At 41.5% G+C, this 19,850-nt stretch overlaps 1 non-coding gene across 1 annotated transcript; it reads left to right on the top strand.

The window, feature by feature from the left end:
- Positions 1 to 778: 778 nt before the first annotated feature.
- Trnat-ugu (transfer RNA threonine (anticodon UGU)) lies at positions 779 to 853 on the top strand. Its single transcript has one exon. It is a non-coding gene; the product is annotated as a tRNA-Thr (tRNA).
- The last annotated feature ends 18,997 nt before the right edge of the window (positions 854 to 19,850 follow it).

Consider the following 19,850-nt stretch of genomic DNA (forward strand, 5'->3'; position numbering starts at 1 on the left):
GCTGACCGCGGGACCACGTCACGCAGGCATTTCTTAGAGACAAGTGCCATGTGCAGTCGAGCATAGTCCTGCTGAAAATGACAACACAACCCTTCTGGGTGACAGGTTAACAACTGCGTATTTCATTATGTTCGAGACGTACCATTCTGGAGCCACAGTAGTAGTGCAACGGTGTGGATACAATCCCAGATAACGATTTTAGCTCAAAGTCACGCCCACGCTTCCAGGAAATCTCGCACACCTCACCACACGTCTTGAGCAAATAAATGAGGCACTTTCAATGTCAGTGTGCAACCTGCTATGTGTCACGTGTCCTACCCACGCTTTGGGGCATTTGTGTGTGGCATAGTCAAGGTCAAGATGTAACCTAATACCCCATCCATGAGACTTGGATAATTGTATAACAAAAATAGTTTAACTGTATATGACGGTAGTATTTGTTCCCGAAAGAACAGTTACTGTGGATGACCATGCAGCTTTGCTAGAAATGAAATGATAATTAAATGGACACCCTAGCTGCAAACGGGCGTTGACATTGGGGACATGTTGAAATACACGCTCCGCGTGAGATCCACATTCCCAACATGTCCACACCACTACATTCGTAGTAGTCCCGAACTCGTACGGGACTTGGTAGATTAATCTACCACGAGTAATGAGTATGATGGGCAAACATCTATTAGGCGCACTACGAATGTAGTGGTGTGGACATGTTGGGAATGTGGATCTCACGGGGAGCGTGTAAGAGATAAGTCCCTGCGGACGCACTATCCTCTGTGCCCGCGGTGGCTCAGATGGATAGAGCGTCTGCCATGTAAGCAGGATATCCCGGGTTCGAGTCCCGGTCGGGGCACACATTTTCAACATGTCCCCAATGAAGTTCAGCTAGGGTGTCCATTTAATTATCATTTCATAAAAATAGTTTACTCATTTACTGTAGCGGTTCTACCACAGATAACGATCTAAGATGTAGTTATCCTCCCTCCACTGATATAGCCTAACAGGATGCCTTAAAAAAAGGAGGGGAAAATATTTCCCCCCGCTCTTTTCTCTCCAGATAAATGGCAACAAAACTAAAGTAGCAGGAAACCCTCTTCCATTTTCTCACTAGAGCAATTACTTGACTGCCGTTATCTGAGGTCTGTACGATGTAGTGAGAGGATCATCACCAACAGAGTTATCCTACTCAAAAAGTTACCATAATTTTGGAGGTAAGACACTTTGGCATTACAGTGTGTGATAGCGGTGTGGTTAAATTACTACAATTTAATCACGTTATGGCATCTTCTGCAAAATGACAGAAAATATTAACATAACGTATGACATAAGACAGTTCGATGTTACAGCCTTTTATGGATATGAGTGACACTCGTTCTGTAGGACCTATCCAACAAAACAAACGCCACTCATACCTACAATTCCATGGGCACGACGACTGTTTGATGAAAAAGCTGTACAACCAACGTCCGAAACCCCTGTGCGGACCAGAAATGTGAGTAGGGGGTTAACGGGCGGGAGTCGTTGCGATACGGCTAGCGAGAAGTTGGGAATTTGGGTCTGACAGAATGCCTGTCCGAATGACCGAGGCAGCTAAAGCAACCGTTCTAGAGGCAGCTAAAGCAACCGTTCTAGAGAAGCGAAGTGTCCGTGATATAGTCCCGGTCTGGCACAAATATTCAACTCGCGCCCTTGCATTGTCACAATGGCCCTGTGCAGCTTAAAGTCATTGTTTCCATCCTTCATCCCAAAATAATTATTACAGTGTGTGAGTGGAGCGCTGCTGGATTACTCTAGATTAATGACGTCACGAAATTTTCTGAGAGCCCTCCAACGTTCGAGTACCTCCCATTGTCATTTACAGTTTCGACCAATTTTCTTCAAATACCCACGTGTCCATTTTAAGATATATGTAATACGAGATTTTAAAAGTTTAACAGTCACAACAGTTTGATACTTAAACAAATACATCGATATCCCATATTTAAAAAAAAGCACAGCCTGGTACTTTAACGAATACACCTTTAGGTCTCGTTAAACAAATAGCACACAGCAACGAAGTCTCGGCTTGTTGTTGTTGTTGTGGTCTTCAGTCCTGAGACTGGTTTGATGCAGCTCTCCATGCTACTCTATCCTGTGCAAGCTTCTTCATCTCCCAGTATCTACTGCAACCTACATCCTTCTGAATCTGCTTAGTGTATTCATCTCTTGGTCTCCCTCTACGATTTTTACCCTCCACACTGCCCTCCAATGCTAAATTTGTGATCCCTTGATGCCTCAAAACATGTCCTACCAACCGATCCCTTCTTCTAGTCAAGTTGTGCCACAAACTTCTCTTCTCCCCAATCCTATTCAATACCTCCTCCTTAGTTACATGATCTACCCATCTGATCTTCAGCATTCTTCTGTAGCACCACATTTCGAAAGCTTCTATTCTCTTCTTGTCCAAACTAGTTACCGTCCATGTTTCACTTCCATACATGGCTACACTCCATACAAATACTTTCAGAAACGACTTCCTGACACTTAAATCTATACTCGATGTTAACAAAGTCCTCTTCTTGAGAAACGCTTTCCTTGCCATTGCCAGTCTACATTTTATATCCTCTCTACTTCGACCATCATCGGTTATTTTACTCCCTAAATAGCAAAAGTCCTTTACTACTTTAAGTTTCTCATTTCCTAATCTAATTCCCTCAGCATCACCCGATTTAATTTGACTACATTCCATTATCCTCGTTTTGCTTTTGTTGATGTTCATCTTATATCCTCCTTTCAAGACACTGTCCATTCCGTTCAACTGCTCTTCCAGGTCCTTTGCGGTCTCTGACAGAATTACAATGTCATCGGCAAACCTCAAGGTTTTTATTTCTTCTCCATGGATTTTAATACCTACTCCGAATTTTTCTTTTGTTTCCTTTACTGCTTGCTCAATATACAGATTGAATAACATCGGGGAGAGGCTACAATCCTGTCTTACTCCTTTCCCAACCACTGCTTCCCTTTCATGCCCCTCGATTCTTATAACTGCCATCTGGTTTCTGTACAAACTGTAAATAGCCTTTCGCTCCCTGTATTTTACCCCAGCCACCTTCAGAATTTGAAAGAGAGTATTCCAGTCAACATTGTCAAAAGCTTTCTCTAAATCTACAAATGCTAGAAACGTAGGTTTGCCTTTCCTTAATCTTTCTTCTAAGATAAGTCGTAAGGTCAGTATTGCCTCACGTGTTCCAACATTTCTACGGAATCCAAACTGATCTTCCCCGAGGTCGGTTTCTACCAGTTTTCCCATTCGTCTGTAAAGAATTCGCGTTAGTATTTTGCAGCTGTGACTTATTAAACTGATAGTTCGGTAATTTTCACATCTGTCAACACCTGCTTTCTTTGGGATTGGAATTATTATATTCTTCTTGAAGTCTGAGGGTATTTCGCCTGTCTCATACATAGTGCTCACCAGATGGTAGAGTTTTGTCATGACTGGCTCTCCCGAGGCCATCAGTAGTTCAAATGGAATGTTGTCTACTCCCGGGGCCTTGTTTCGACTCAGGTCTTTCAGTGCTCTGTCAAACTCTTCACGCAGTATCTTATCTCCCATTTCGTCTTCATCTACATCCTCTTCCATTTCCATAATATTGTCCTCAAGTACATCGCCCTTGTATAAACCCTCTATATACTCCTTCCACCTTTCTGCCTTCCCTCCTTTGTTTAGAACTGGGTTGCCATCTGAGCTCTTGACATTCATACAAGTGGTTCTCTTCTCTCCAAAGGTCTCTTTAATTTTCCTGTAGGCAGTATCTATCTTACCCCTAGTGAGACAAGCCTCTACATCCTTACATTTGTCCTCTAGCCATCCCTGCTTAGCCATTTTGCACTTTCTGTCGATATCATTTTTGAGACGTTTGTATTCCTTTTTGCCTGCTTCATTTGCTGCATTTTTATATTTTCTCCTTTCATCAATTAAATTCAATATTTCTTCTGTTACCCAAGGTTTTCTATTAGCCCTCGTCTTTTTACCTACTTGATCCTCTGCTGCCTTCACTACTTCATCCCTCAGAGCTACCCATTCTTCTTCTACTGTATTTCTTTCCCCCATTCCTGTCAATTGTTCCCTTATGCTCTCCCTGAAACTCTCTACAACCTCTGGTTCTTTCAGTTTATCCAGGTCCCATCCCCTTAAATTCCCACCTTTTTGCAGTTTCTTCAGTTTCAATCTGCAGTTCATAACCAATAGATTGTGGTCAGAATCCACATCTGTCCCAGGAAATGTCTTACAATTTAAAACCTGGTTCCTAAATCTCTGTCTTACCATTATATAATCTATCTGATACCTTTTAGTATCTCCAGGATTCTTCCAGGTATACAACCTTCTTCTATGATTCTTGAACCAAGTGTTGGCTATGATTAAGTTATGCTCTGTGCAAAATTCTACAAGGCGGCTTCCTCTTTCATTCCTTCCCCCCAATCCATATTCACCTACTATGTTTCCTTCTCTCCCTTTTCCTACTGACGAATTCCAGTCACCCATGACTATTAAATTTTCGTCTCCCTTCACTACCTGAATAATTTCTTTTATCTCGTCATACATTTCATCTATTTCTTCATCATCTGCAGAGGTAGTTGGCATATAAACTTGTACTACTGTAGTAGGCATGGGCTTTGTGTCTATCTTGGCCACGATAATGCGTTCACTATGCTGTTTGTAGTAGCTAACTCGCACACCTATTTTTTTATTCATTATTAAACCTACTCCTGCATTACTCCTATTTGATTTTGTATTTATAACCCTGTAATCACCTGACCAAAAGTCTTGTTCCTCCTGCCACCGAACTTCACTAATTCCCACTATATCTAACTTTAACCTATCCATTTCCCTTTTTAAATTTTCTAACCTACCTGCCCGATTAAGGGATCTGACATTCCACGCGCCGATCCGTAGAACGCCAGTTTTCTTTCTCCTGATAACGACGTCCTCCTGAGTAGTCCCCGCCCGGAGATCCGAATGGGGGACTATTTTACCTCCGGAATATTTTACCCAAGAGGACGCCATCATCATTTAATCATACAGTAGAGCTGCATGTCCTCGGGAAAAATTACGGCTGTAGTATCCCCTTGCTTTCAGCCGTTCGCAGTACCAGCGCAGCAAGGCCGTTTTGGTTAATGTTACAAGGCCAGATCAGTCAATCATCCAGACTGTTGCCCCTGCAACTACTGAAAAGGCTGCTGCCCCTCTTCAGGAACCACATGTTTGTCTGGCCTCTCAACAGATACCCCTCCGTTGTGGTTGCACCTACGGTACGGCCATCTGTATCGCTGAGGCACGCAAGCCTCCCCACCAACGGCAAGGTCCATGGTTCATGGGGCGGCTATCCTTGCATTATTAGTGTGTGACGTCACTATAAGACTGCCCCGAGTAAATGTTTGACTAATGGCAGAAAAGTCCCTGAATGTATGGGGTGGTCGGGAAGTAAGGACTAATTCAGATTTTGCGCCATTTTGTCACATGACGGTTGGCAGCCGTGATTTTTTCACGTTTGTTATCTGCAATCCTTCTCATTAGTAGTCTGATAGCTTTTGTGTGCTGAGCATTGTGGTTTGATGTTTATTTTCGTCATGGAGCAGTTACAACTGAGCAACGTACCAAGTGATCAAATTTTTTTACAAAAACAGCGTAAGTCTCACGGCAACGATTCGTGAATTGCGCGTGATATTTGGACGTAATGCTGCTCCAACCGAATCATCAGTTCGGAGGTTGATCCGGAAGTTTGAGACCACGGGTTCTGTTTCAAACGTTAAGAAAACAGGACGACCGTGTTCTGTTCGAACACAAGAAAACACTGCTGTCGTGCGTGACAATGTGATCGTAAGCCCCAGAAAATCGGTTCGCCGACGAGCTCAACAACTAAATTTACCACCAAGTTGAAATCCTTTCGCCGGGCGGGGTGGCGGAGCGGTTCTAGACACTGCAGTATGGAACCGCACGACCGCTATGGTCGCAGGTTCGAGTCCTGCCCGGGCATGGATGTGTGTGATGTCCTTAGGTTAGTTAGGTTTAATTAGTTCTAAGTAGTAGTTCATGACATCCATTTTTACAAATATCAAACCTCCGCCATTTCTCTCCCCACATCCACCACTGCTGGCGGCTCACCTCCAACTCAACAGCGCAACGCTACGCGCTGTTCACATCCAGCTGCCGCTGCCCAACACTACAATGGCAGACAACAATGCAAACTAGCCACAGACTGCACACAGCACAGCCAGTGATTTTCGTACAGAGCGCTACGTAACGTTGCCAATAAGAAAACATAAACAGCCTACTTACATAGCCCCCATGCTCCCCACAAAAAAATTTACAAATTGTTTTGGGCAGTGGCCAATACAGATTTGAAAAAAAAATTTTCATAATTACAATATCAAAGAAATCAAATGCACACACTTGTAACGCCACGTAGCGCTCTGTATGAAAATCACTGGCTGTGCTGTGTGCAGTCTGTGGTTAGTTTGCATTGTTGTCTGCCATTGTAGTGTTGGGCAGCGGCAGCTGGATGTGAACAGCGCGTAGCGTTGCGCAGTTGGAGGTGAGCCGCCAGCAGTGGTGGATGTGGGGAGAGAAATGGCGGAGTTTTGATATTTGTAAGAATGGATGTTATGAACTGCTATATATATTATGACTATTAAGGTAAATACAATGTTTGTTCTCTATTAAAATCTTTCATTTGCTAACTATGCCTATTAGTAGTTAGTGCTTTCCGTAGTTTGAATCTTTTATTTAGCTGGCAATAGTGGCGCTCGCTGTATTGCAGTAGATCGAGTAACCAAGATTTTTGTGAGGTAAGTGATTTGTGAAAGGTATAGGTTAATGTTAGTCAGGGCCATTCTTTTGTAGGGATTTTTGAAAGTCAGATTGCGTTGCGCAAAAAAATATTGTGTGTCAGTTTAAGCACAGTCGTGTATAATTGTTCTAAGGGGACGTTTCATAGTCTCTCACTTTGTCGCACAGGCGCAGTCAGAAAGCACCCCACGCGCTTGAGATAGCACTGGTGCAGCTCACGGAAGTCGCACTTGCGTCTTCCAGATATCAGTCGATTTCAAGGCTGCTTCGATTATTAAAGACGTCTGCCCGCCACCAGCACCTATGCTCATTTGGAAACCAGTGACACTCTGGCTCTGCCGTTGCCACGAACAGTAAAGCCCACGCACAGGCCACACATGTACGCACGCGCTCCAGCGGAAGTAACGGAGTTCTGTGGCTATGTGTGACGATAATTGAATCAAAGTGCTACTTGCTTAAGCGTCAAATACAACACAGGAAAGTGACTGTAATGATGTTTTAATAACTAGGCTATTAATACAGAATATTTTGAGAAATGAACTGTTACTAACGTTCCGTATATCAGCGATGTTCACCTGTACAGTAATACTGTTTTAGAGTTGACTGTACTAAAAAAATGCCATATGTTCCTTCAAGGTAAAGTTTGCACTTCTTAGCTATGATACTTCTCTTTGAAGAAATATGAAAGCCGAAATAAATAATAAAATTGATTTTAAAAAGGAATTTTACGTCATTGTTCCATACAGCAGTTTTATCTTCGTTTAATCGGTATATATTTCCAGGGACTTTTAAAAAAGCATGAAAAACACTCTGGACCCCAACATAGCAAAGAGGTAATCTATTCCTTTCAACTCACAATTCGATCCTGCTTAGGGAGCACTATTTTTGTATTCCTTGGTTATAACCTTAGCATTTCTTAATGAATGTCTTACAATGTTCTACGTTAGTATTTAGCCACATACTACTGGACGTCAATACTGTATCTTCTAGCCGCGTGGAGTGGCCGGGGCGGTTAGAGGCGCGACGTCACGGATCGGGCAGCCCTTCCCGCTGGAGCTTCGAGTCCTCCCTCGAACATGTGTGTGTGCATGTGTGTTGTTCTTAGCATAAGTTAGCTTAAGCAATGTGTAAGTCTAGGGACCGATTACCTCAATAGTTTGGTCCCTTAGGAAATCACATTTTTGAATATGCAATCTACATTTAGTAAAAGAATAACCACGACTTACAAGTGTGGGAAATGTGTGCATTTATCTTTTTTCATAGTTCATCCTTGTAATAACCATATGCTGCTGGCTCTAAAGGAGAAAAAGCCTTTAATTTTATTTGTACGGTGCTTAGTACAGTATCTGCACCGTGTCAGATTTCGACTAGAGTGGATTGTGTCTCACCCCTATACGGACACTATGTGAACTCGTCCCTTTTAGTTTTCTAATAACGCACTGTATGATGCTGACACGTCTCTGACCCCGCCCCCATGGCTCATTCTGCTGGGCCTCTCTGCGCGACACCTGTATCATATTCGTTGCACTCGTCACTTCTAAAGTGAGTCCAGAAAGCAATTGAAAGTACCCAACACCAAGTTAGATTACAAAAAAGTTTTACAGTTTACTTTAATTATTATGGAGTTCAGAATAGTTTAAGATATGATGATTTGACCCAAGATTATTTGTGTAGTTGAAGGTCTGCTCACTCTGAAGTAATGTTTCGTCAGTAGTAGATTTTCGAGCTGATATTCCAAAGAAAGAAGGAAACGATAAATTACGTGAAACAGAGGAAATAATTTCCAAAAAGTATTGGACCTAATATTTTATCACGAAGTAGTTATGATGATCTGTATGCCTCTGGTCCCAGATAGCTTTGTGTCCAAGGATGGCTGGAATAAGTGACTTTTTAAAATCGTTACTTATAGTTTTCACAACATCAGTGTCTGCGTATAGTCGTTTCATTTGTAGGATACTGGGAAATTAGAAACCATCTCTCGATGAAGTACTTACAAAGTTTCAACTACCAGAAATTCAACCGCCTGCAGCTCAAGTAAATTTCCAGACTTACGCAAGAGTGAGCTAATAACAGTAGCTCCTTAGCGAATTCTTGCAACGAAATTATATACTAAGGCAAATCGTCATCAGGCAAATAGTGCGCTCGGCGCTTTGTTTGTCGAAGAAACACAGAAGACAGAAGGTTATAAGATCTGACGTAGCATAGAATTTTCTCAATATCCATGTTCATGTTTCACCCGAAACTGCTTAATAAACACTAAGTATGGGGTAACTAATGCTGCCCCCGGCAATCGCCGAATATGTAACATCATGCAATTTGGGAAGCAACGTTAGCAAAACTCCGATAAAGGGAGAAAGAGCTGTTATAGAGAACTCACCGCTTCTTACGACGTCATGATGCCGTCTTCCTTTGTTGAAGTTCCAGAGGTAAAACAACTGAATCAACACAGACGAAATAAAGCACTGCATATTTGGACTTCGATCTGTTGTAGCTTGCTACAATCAGAAGAACATAAAAATCTTAGGAGAGCAATGAAAATCAGTAAAATAGGTGTTATAGGACAAGTGAAGTTAGATGGGGAGGACAAAAAGTGAAACGAAGAGTGAAGATGTCGCAGTCCATAACTCAGGGAGAGAAAAATGTAGCAATTGGCTTCACATTATAGTATGCAGTGAGGTAGCAGATCGAGTACACAGAGTAATATATGGGGAAGTTAGACTCACTGCTCACTGAACAGGAATAATACGTAAAGACCTATTATTAGTTCAGGTGTACCTGCCAACAAAAAGGTAGCAGTTTGGGTATACGATGCTTTTTGTTGAGCAATGTTTATTATGTAGCACCTCATTTAGTATCCTTGTCAAAAAATGGCTCTAAGCACCATGGGACTTAACAGCTGAGGTCATCTGTCCCTACTTAAACCTAACTAAACTAAGAACATCACACACATCCATGCCCGAGGCAGGATTAGAACCTGCGACAGTACCAGCTGCGTGGTTCCGGACTGAAGTGCCTAGAACCGATCGGCCACAGCAGCCGGCTATCATCCTTGTCATACTGAGACAAAACAACTCAGCTGCAATTTGTGTGCAGCAATCAGTTCAACATCAATGACAAATGCAATACATTATCAGAAACTTTAATTAGGCCAGAATTTCAAAACGGTCTGGACGTAAACAGGCCTATTGATCGAACCTAACCTGGAATAGGTAAATGTTTGAATTTGTTTGCAAATTAAATACTACAAATCTTGTATTTCATGTATTTGCAAATACTGGAGACAAAAAAATACACATTAACATTACAGCAATTATTTTATCTTCAGTTTTTGGATAATCTGTTGGAGACAAAAAAATACATATTAACATTATAGCAATTATTTTATCTTCAGTTTCTGGATAATCTCTTATTTACAGCTGATTTAACACGAAGCTCTTATCTTAAGTCTATCAAAAGATATTTTTCTACAATCAGAATCGCAAAACAGATATAATAATTTCTCTGACTGCCTCGAGTTGGAAAGTTCCTAGAGAGTCGTTCCATTCTAATTTAAACCTTGAGTTTACGCACGCGAGACTGTGGTGTTTTGTGTTACCGAAAGGAACTGTCGCCCAGTGCTTAGACCACAGTGCTGTAAACAGATCCCTGTTTATTCCAGAAGCAGAACGGCTCGGTATAATGTGTGCCACTGGTCACGGCAAGGCAAGTCGGAAAAAGCAAATTAAAACCGAGTGTACGTCGGCTATTGTTTTGACGAGAGGCGGGAGTGCCGTCGGGAGCCCCTCGGCCTCGGTGCGGCAGCAGTGAAAGCGCGGGCCAGCTGGCAGTTTTCCGCGAGCCGACCGCTTTGTTTTCCGCACGGCCGAGCAGCCGGGCCAGGGCTGAGCTCGCGAGCGCGAATGGCACAACAACGGCTGGCTTGCGCCTCCCCAGCGCCCGGCACAGCTCTTCCACGCATGCGCCGCGCCGCGCTGTTGCTACGGGGCTGTGACGTCACAGTCAGAGCACTCTGGCCACGCAGACACTCCGTCTGCCCCGGCGAGCGAGCGACCTCGTCTCTTGCGACCTCGTCTGCCGTTTCCGGTACGCCGGCGACGAGCAACGAATTGAGTAACTGTCTGTACGTCTGCGGTGGCGACCAGCGTGACACATTATCCTCATTATGACGTCCTCCACGCAAAACCTGTGCTTAAATCGTTTCGTAGAAAGAACCCAAGAAGTGTTTCCTTTCCAGTCAAAATGAATCACGAAATGAATTCACTGTTGTTAAAAGAAAAAGGATACAATCTGCTCTTAGCGGAACCACACTTCCTGCTGTTGGAAGTAAACTAGAGCAGCTGCTTGCCTGCAGTACGTTTTTATCTCATCTCGTCAAGAATTTTCAAACACCTGTAAAATGCGTTCGACTACGATATTGATAAGCCGAGACTGGGTTTAGGATAGGAACGCTGTAGGTTAACTGAAGAACGCGAGATTATCTGATATTAGGTAAAAATATCTGTTGTATCGTTGTGAGATGAGCAGCTTCACCCTTCTAAAGAACTAGCTCCTCTCTCTTTCAGAGATTTTGTTTCCTACTAATCTATATTACTAAACTGCTATCCCAGAAACTAATAGCAGTTGCAGGTTGCCTATCTAACGCTTCAAGGCGCAACAAAAATTTGATTTTAAGTACTTCATATAATTATTGACCGAATTCGAAAATCTGAAATCCTTTCATAATCCACTCATTAAGAGCTATGATCTTACGTTAAAACTTTAACACAATAAGAGAAGTATTACCGTTAGTAACTGTGTATATATCTTGAGGCAGCATAACTAACGGCGCACAAATACGCAGACTGCATTCATTCAGTATTTGACAATGAGTGTACTTAGCGGCCGCCAACAAACTTCATACGTTATTTCAAACCTTCACGACCACAAAACGATGAAAAGAAAGAAGTTTATGGGTTACTGCATGTTCGCTATTCATGTAGTGAGAATTCCTCATCAGACATGACATTTTAATTTATTACTTTCTTACTACCGACGCTATTCGTAACACATTTAGCAGACACCAACCACAAATACCACTGAATATACCCACAAAATTATGTCATTGTACGACACATAGGCCAGGAAATACGGCATCATACACATTAGATGCGTCAAAAACTAGCTTTTGCTTGTAATGGCGCATAAATTACGTACATGACATTCACACAGTGGTTGATAATCAGAACACCTGCAACTTCCAACAAACTTTAAGGATAATTTCAAACATTTCCTGAATTTTTCTCGCTTACATGCTGAATATCAAATGTTTGGGACATCAACTCGTTTGTAAAGTAGCCAGACGTTTGAAGCTGTTTTATACATGTGAGTTCAATTCCTTAAAGAGTCGGTGATTTACTACTTAAACACTAAACTGAGCAAATGAGCGGTACACACAGACTTCAAAAAAGAAAACATGGCGTTTAAAGCTGCCTGTAGTCCGAAGTTTGACTGAAACACTGTTGTTCTTTACTTGGCATGCTCCTATTGGAGGATCTGCCTTCTTTCCACCTCGAAATTCACTAACCTAGACAGTTACAGGAGACCTCAATTTGAATCTGGACTCTGATACACCATACAATATCGCATTTTTCAGATTATCTTTCATTGCTACAGGGGAGAGGAGAAAGGAGCGAAAAGATAACGGGGCAGTGAGACCCAATCTTTTGGATTTCTAGTTTGACGCTTACCCTCTTTCCGCTTTCCACCCCTGTTTTACGCTCTCCAACTTTTTGCCTCATGTATTGGCATTCTCCCCCGTTTAATGTTATTGAAGCAAAAAAATTGTTTCTCAAAGACTGTCTTTTTAACTTAAGATTTTGCCTCGTTCTGTCTTAATAAACGTTTCTCCCTAACTTAGTGATGATTATTAATTATGTTAAAATATTGCACACTAATAAAACCTAAATTCTTTTGTCTTGTATATACGTAAAAGAACAACACTAGTAAGAAAAACTCAAGATCGTTTAATCGGCTTGCTAACAATTTTCTAGTTAATTTTGAACATAAAAATGTAAAGGATTTAAACGAATATTCTTTCCTCTCTTAGGTTAAATGTTTTTATTGCACTGAGAGTGTGGAACAAAGAAAGTTTTAAAATACTTTGTCGTACTTACGTTGTAGGTTATCCCGTTAACTGCAAAATTGTATTTCTTCAATCTGCATTTATTTCTGGGTTGCCTGATCGACAAAGTTTCTGGAAAAAGGAACGTAAAATAATAAAAATATGACCTTGAAATAAACGGTATATTTTATTCGATCCTCAAATGGGGATACATTGCCTCATATTTTCTGTGCCAGACAACAATGCATTCAGTATGGAACCCCACATTGCACACAGAGGACTCATTCTTGACATTTTTCTTGCAAATTCCACGTTTTATTTCTTTCCCCAATGTCGTGCGTTCAGTTATGTGTCACATTCGACTAGTCCTGAGTCCAACAGGACCACGTGAAGTGGAAGTCTTCGAGAATGATGGACGACCTGCCCTTTTTGGATCGGAAGCAGCGGACGACTGAGTACGATATACTCTTGCCACCAACCCTATGAACTGGAACAGTGGAATATTTTCATTCATGAGGCAGTAGATGACGCGAATAGTACATGATCCACTGCCTGAATCCGAATCTCACTGATTTCTCGTGAATGAATTGTTTTAGGTATGGAACCATTCCTTATCGATGCTCAGGCTGTCAGAAAAAACTTGAAATTTCATTAAATTCTTATTTATCAAGTCCATCAAGGGAAGAATTTTGAAACGTTTATACCTTTCGTCAGCTGAGAGTCTCTTCAGATGTGCGTTTTCATTGAAGTGAAGGTGGCACATGATTTCCAGATATCTGTTGTGGCTCGTGCACTGTCGTATGCACTTTATATCAAATTCATTCTTCATTCCAACATAATTGGTCCTGTGGAAGAACATGGTACCCATTGAAGAGCAGAACACCTTAGAATTTTTTGTGATGCGTTGGATCAGAAATGATTATTGGTCTGTGTAGGATAGTGGACACTTTCACTGGCAGTCAAGTTCAGGGTTCTTTCATTGAAAAATACCCCAAAGAAATCAGCTGCAGACTTTCCTTTTACTACTGCTACCAATGGCATTGGCTATATTCAGTTTTTGCTAGGTAGGCGTAAGTTTTACTTTAAGTGGCATTTTTAGTTCTTCAATTAGAAGCGATTATATTATATTTTTCTTGCTATGGCCTCCATTATCTTTGCCCTCTCTGTTTTCATTAGTATGAAGTTCTAAGGTACCTGGAACATCAGCTGTAAGAGTATATTCCAGTATATTTTTGTGGATACCATAAGTCAGATACCTCATCAACGCAATCTGGAAGAAGCTCCACTAAGTCAATGGTCTCACTCACTTCACTGTCCTCACCAGAAGAAGCCAAGAAATTGGGGTTATTTACGATGTCTTCAATTTACCTTACAGAAGTGCTTTACAGCGACTCAGTATTCGTTGGGAGGAAAGAAAAACAAAATCTTGTTTTACGCAGAAATTGCCATGAGCCCCAAATGCGGATCGAAATTCAGAGAGCCATCATGCGAAAATAAAATAAGCCTTCGAAACAAACAATCGATAAACATCGTCTAAAACCATGAAAGAATACACCAGAACATATTTACTGGAAGTTATTTACATAGTAATATAACTTTTGTTGTTTTGAAGGTGTTCAAGTCTTTTAACTCTGAGAAACGTTACTTCTTCACGCAAATAATTCTCTATAGTTCACTCTTTTACAACAACTAACAATCAATTCACAAGCTTGACAAAGGTCTATACAAAATGCGAAATAGTGACAATTGCTGTCGACGTAATTACAAATATAAAATTTTCGTTACAAGGTCAAAACCCCAAATGTGGATCGTGGCAGTTGGTGGGTTAATCCTTGTCTTCCAATGATGCTGCGGAAAACAGTCCTAAAGATTTTGTCGTGCGGTGTTTGACGTGCTTAAGATGTAGTGAGTGAAGTGACCGGTTAGTTAGTTATAGCTATTTTCGCTGTATTTTAGAGATACTTTCTAATGCACTTGCAAATCTTCTCTTATGGATATCATTTGAGTTGATGTCTTAGCCAGCCGAAGTGGCCGTGCGGTTAAAGGCGCTGCAGTCTGGAACCGCAAGGCCGCTACGGTCGCAGGTTCGAATCCTGCCTCTGGCATGGATGTTTGTGATGTCCTTAGGTTAGTTAGGCTTAACTAGTTCTAAGTTCTAGGGGACTAATGACCTCAGCAGTTGAGTCCCATAGTGCTCAGAGCCATTTGAACCATTTTTTTTTTTTTTTTTTGATGTCTTAATTGCCGTCGCCAATTTGTTCTGAGGCCAGTTTCACATCCGAAACGATTCTTTATTAAGAACAGATGAGCAATGGAAATTTCACTTTGCAGTGTGAGCCCTGTGCTAGTTGTAATTTGTGTGGCAATTTTTCCAAGGTCACTGCCGTGTCTATCACCGCACCATACCAAGACGGTCTGACAGAAAATGAGTTTGTGGGTTTTTCCACAGGTGGCTGACCCACTTTTCTACGAGAATTTAAAGTGTTAGTTCAGAGTCACATAAACAGTCGAAGACAGTGTTTCTTCGAATACATCTTTCGCTAATGAAGGATGTTTGACATTTGAATAAATTTTTTCTGATCGTGTGAGCGCGTCGTGTTACGATAAAACTACCGACTTTTCATATAATATTGGAGACAGACTTTGTCAGATTGTTGTTTGAAAATATCGTGGTCACACACCTGGAAGAATTTTATGCAAGTGAACTCGGCCACGGCAGTCAATGCTCATAAACGTTTGAGTGTTTAATTAAAGTCATTATGCTACTTTGTGAAACGCCCATCAGTGGTAAATGGTTCCTGTAGTGGATCAGCCATATTACATCAAGCAAACTTCGAAAAAACACCATAGAAGTCGTTCATTTAAGCTGTTTAACATCGTACCCTGTGTTCATCACCATTTTTAGTCTTTTCATGGGAGGCATTGGTCGCCTTTGATGCTCTTTTCGAAACACGATACATGTTCCGAGACAATGCTGCAATATTAAGCGCCGATCAACTAAACTGAATTAAAAAAAAATCTTCAATGGTTTGTCACCATTTTATATGGTTTATATGGGCGTTCTGTATTTTACTTAACAGGCTTAGACACAAGACAGGAAACAGGGAATCGTGATAGCTCGAAATCCCATTCAAAAGTGCAACATCATGAACTAGTATCTGAATGTCGGTTCTATGGGGATTCTAGTACATGTTATTACTGTGAGAAGTAATACTTGTGTCAGATCAGGGGGATGCTATAAATTGGTTATCAGCTAAATGAAACACATCATTAAACAATGACGGCTATAGTGCAGGCCTCTTATGCAGAGTATCATTTGATTGCGAAAGTTGGCAGCGAGAAGAAACAACGTGGTAGCAGCTACAATTCCAACGATCTCTACATATTCTTTACTAGGGACACGAGAAGTCAAGGAAATGTGGGCGCACTGTACTGGAATTGAGGATTCAAGCTGCTTTCATATAAACAGAAAATGTGTTATACATAAGCAGAAAGAACAATTTCATTCCGTTTGTAAGATCTCTATAATTTAAAAGACAAATTAATTTTCTAACAAAAACACAGCCTAATTTTTCAAATTCGTCTGTAATCTTTACATAGTCCTACAAAAATTTACAATTTCTTGTGATACGCTCACGGAAAATTTTTATATCAAGGCTTTACGTTGACAGGTTCCGAAAAATTTCGATGCGAGTGAATACAGAGATCATTTGGCACGGAAATGTAGAATTTTTAGTATTTCGATTTTCCTGTAATGACAAGCTTATAAAATTCATGCTTTTTCAAAACAAAGTGCCTCAAACGAACCTTAATAAACATTCTGGGTGAATGGCCCGCGCCGTCAAATTATCTTGAATGTAAAAGGACTGTCGAAAATCTCTATGTTCATTAAATAAACACGCTTGTAAGAATTTCATATGCGTCTGCAGAAAGGTGCAGTCGATTTGACACCTGTGTTTTGAGTACCAGCGACCGTAGCGGTCACGCGGTTCCAGACTGAAGCGCCTAAAACCGCTCGGCCACTCTGGACGGCTAAGGGAATTATTCAGCTGGGCGTAACTCGACTGGGATGACCGGGGCACTGCTCCTGAAAAGAAAAATAGGGAAAAAATAGCGAAAAATCAAAGTAGTCGGGCAAAGTAGAAAAATTAGTAAAATCGATCAGTCAAGAGAGGTCTTTCGATATGTTAAAATACTCAGATATTGTTCTGGAAATTATTTTGACGTACGCATCATTTAGCTCTTTTATACAGGTCAAGAATCAGTTTTCATTAGGATATGGACATCAGTGGACAGAAGATACGGAACGAAAGAGACTAGGTGCGAACAAGTGATTCAGGCAAGGCTATGACGAAATATCCGCCGTGAGCCGCGGACACAATAATGCCCAGAAAAGAATCAAGTGACAATTTAAATTTAGTTCTTAAAGGTGCTGTAGAAGCTAAGAGTGTAATCAAGAAACAGCCCTGCATTTTGAAAGTTGAGAACATCTACAAATTTTTTGGTCACAATAACCTTCAAAAATGGTTCAAATGGCTCTGAGCACTATGGGATTTAACATCTATGGTCATCAGTCCCCTAGAACTTAGAACTACTTAAACCTAACTAACCTAAGGACATCACACAACACCCAGTCATCACGAGGCAGAGAAAATCTCTGACCCCGCCGGGAATCGAACCCGGGAACCCCGGCTCGGGAAGCGAGAACGCTGCCGCACGACCACGAGCTGCGGACAATAAGCTTCAGTGGTAGGATTTTAAACTCGGTGCACGAGTACTGCAAAGGTAACGCTAAAGAAACCACATTCAACACGTTGAGCTGACAGACAAGAAACCATCTATACACTAAGACAGTCACTGACGTCCCTCAGACTCTGACAAACCATAATCGTAAGAGTAAGAAATGCACTGAGCGAAGTGAATCAGCAGCTCTTAAAAATATAATCTCACAACATTCAGTTTCAGAAGAAACCTCTAAAAACGATTGATACACGACGTAACGCCTTGAAGTCTCAGAGTGTGGACGTTGCAGCTGCAACGGCGCTGTCAGAAATAAAATAAAGACGTCCCGTCGACGAGGAGATCATAAGAGATGAAGCGCAAACTCAGGTAGGGAAACGATGAGTGTGGAAACTGGTCTTAGCGAATGAACAACTCCGGCATATGTCTCAAGGGGTTAGGCGGGAAACCATGGAAAACCTCAGTTTTGACGTCTGGGTGGGGATTTGAAACGCCTACGTCGCATATGCAAGAGTTCAGTGTCTTACCACTGCGCCACAACGCTCGGCTGCTGTGAGAAATAGGTAGCATCAAAGGATCATGCAACAACTACTTGACTAAAATTTCAGCATCTGTGAAAGATGAAATAGGCGTTACAAATTACCTAACAAACGATTTCAAGCAGCAAAGATGCACTTCGATTATCTTTTCGGGGACAAGAGACTGATAGAGGCCGTAACTAAACTTAACTTGTTCCGCTAAAAGACTAAAAGTAACATTTTTTTATCCAGTGATAGCCTACATTTATTCGCAACTGAATACCAGGTTTTAAAGATTATTGTGTGTTTTAGACGTATTCGTAGCAGTGCAGCCTTTCTTCATATCCACTTACTTTCGTCGGAAGAACGAGATCTCATGTCAAAGTTGGTACATCACGACGTAACCACAAGTAAAGACAGTCGCTGCCTGATGAAGGTCCATACTGCGCCGCTGCCGGAAGAGTGCGTAGGTTAGAGCGCAGCGCCGGTCAGCCCACTCCCTGATCATCACCTACGAGCACAGAATCGTCATCCAGCGGCATGAGTTGTGCTAGAAGTCAGGACTTTATAGCGAACTATGTAGTCAAATGTACACCGAGAAGAGATCTCATACTGTAGTATATCAAGTGATAAAAGATATAGTGTACAGCGACTGTAACCCACACAGTGACATTCCTGTGCACATGAATTGTTTCCAAGCTAAGTTTTTCAGATTGTTCGAGTTTTAAGAAAGTAATCTAATATTTTATGTGTTGTTGCATCTGCTCGACCTCCTCCAGAAGTGAATCTAGCTTGCTAGGACTCATTATGGTTCCGACGCGAATGTCTCAAGCGTTTTTCGCCCGGCGCTACAATGGCAATATGGATAGTTGCTAGTGTACTCCAGTATGTTGTTTAGTCCTTCATAATACTTACAAGGGAAACGACAATGTGAGTACCTTATTCCAAAGCATATGCTACCGCCCTGATCTGCCTTGTGGTTATTTTCAGTCTTCTCCTAGTCACGGCAGTCAAAACAGTATTACCATATTCTTGTGTCTATTATGAAGTATTTCATCATGCTTGAGACCCAACGAGAAATATCTCTGGTCGAAGTTGTTCAGTTTCAGGACACAGCAGATTGAACGAGTTCTGCTCAATGTATGGAGTATGATAGTTTTACTGTCGGAGCAAGCAGTTCCACCACCGGTTGCTGTTACCAAGTTTCGCTAGTTTAACAGTAAAGAAGAGAATTGGTCGAAATGCTGTGCCCAGCTCGAAACATACGTGGTAAAGTATACAACACTAAGGGTGTGATGTACCTTGCATTTTTGTTATCGGCTGTCGGTGGCGACATGAACTGCCTATGGTTTCCCTGACTCTCGTCCGGAAGATATTGCTTATGAGAAACTCGTTCATAAACTAGACGAACGTCACGAATCACAGATCCATGTCACGGCGACAAGAATTAAGTTTTTTTCGTCTTAAGAATCACCCTCCACAGTCATTAAAACAGTGGATTGCTGAAGTTAAAGGGCTAGCAAAACATTGAGATTCAAATTTATTGTTGGCTAAGCTGTAGTTATGTTTTGCTACGTGATGAAATCACACAAAATGTGATTCTAAAATTGCCAGATCCGGATCTGAATACAGTTTTGTCAGTTGTAGAGTCTCAAAGTATAATGGA

Source organism: Schistocerca cancellata, chromosome 9, assembly GCF_023864275.1.
Source record: "Schistocerca cancellata isolate TAMUIC-IGC-003103 chromosome 9, iqSchCanc2.1, whole genome shotgun sequence".
NCBI classification, from domain to species: domain Eukaryota; kingdom Metazoa; phylum Arthropoda; class Insecta; order Orthoptera; family Acrididae; genus Schistocerca; species Schistocerca cancellata.